Below are 823 nucleotides of genomic sequence, written 5' to 3'. Positions count from 1 at the left end.
TGTACTTGTGTTTCTGGAATTCCATTGATTGAAATAAATGCAAGAAGAACGGTTTGGCGTTTTTTTCTGCCGGGAAAATGGAGTGACCTAAAACAAAAACCGCTCGTGAGATTTGCTCATATGTAATAAAGTATTTTTTAAGTTTCTGTATTTAATTAGGATTCAACAAAAATTCAGTAAAAATAGTGAAATAGCTTTAATGCTCAATTTTTTTTTTTGAACAATGCCCAGTATGAAAGTTAAATTTAAAAATAACACTAACTCACCTCAACCGCCCCCCTCATATGCGCAGGTTCGCAAGCAGAAACTCAACGTGGTAGTAGTGTGGCGTATTTGTTGTTTGCTGACCAGCTCCGCTTTGGCGAATCGATTAATGCACAGTGGTCGAGCATGGTCGTTGGGATTGAACGCGCAACTGTGCATCGTTAGATACTAAATACATACATACGTGGTTACATCGTTTCAATTTGGTCTACAAGTAGTTAACAGTTTCAAATCTCATGGTAGAACCAACTAGCTACGATAGCCTGTCGTATTTGTTTTCCGCTCCGCAGTGAATCTCGAGGCGCGGATGTAGCTACGAGTACATGAAATGCTGGCTGTTTTTTTACTTTATTTGTTGAACAACAAAAAAAAAACAAAAATGAATGAAAATGGAAAACCATGTATGCAGTGCAGTACAAAGGCACGAAATTTTTCAGACAAAAATATTTTCGTATTTTTTTTTTAGGTTGTTTGGCCTCAAAAATTATACGCAATGCATTTTCCTGTTTCGGCCGTGCACACTGCATTGGTCTGCAGTGCAATGCTTTAAAAAAAGTTT

This window comes from Rhagoletis pomonella, unplaced genomic scaffold (assembly GCF_013731165.1).
Source record: "Rhagoletis pomonella isolate Grant_MI unplaced genomic scaffold, Rhpom_1.0 Rhpom_scaffold_00007, whole genome shotgun sequence".
Classification (NCBI taxonomy): Eukaryota; Metazoa; Arthropoda; class Insecta; order Diptera; family Tephritidae; genus Rhagoletis; species Rhagoletis pomonella.
This window is presented reverse-complemented; position numbering follows the sequence as displayed.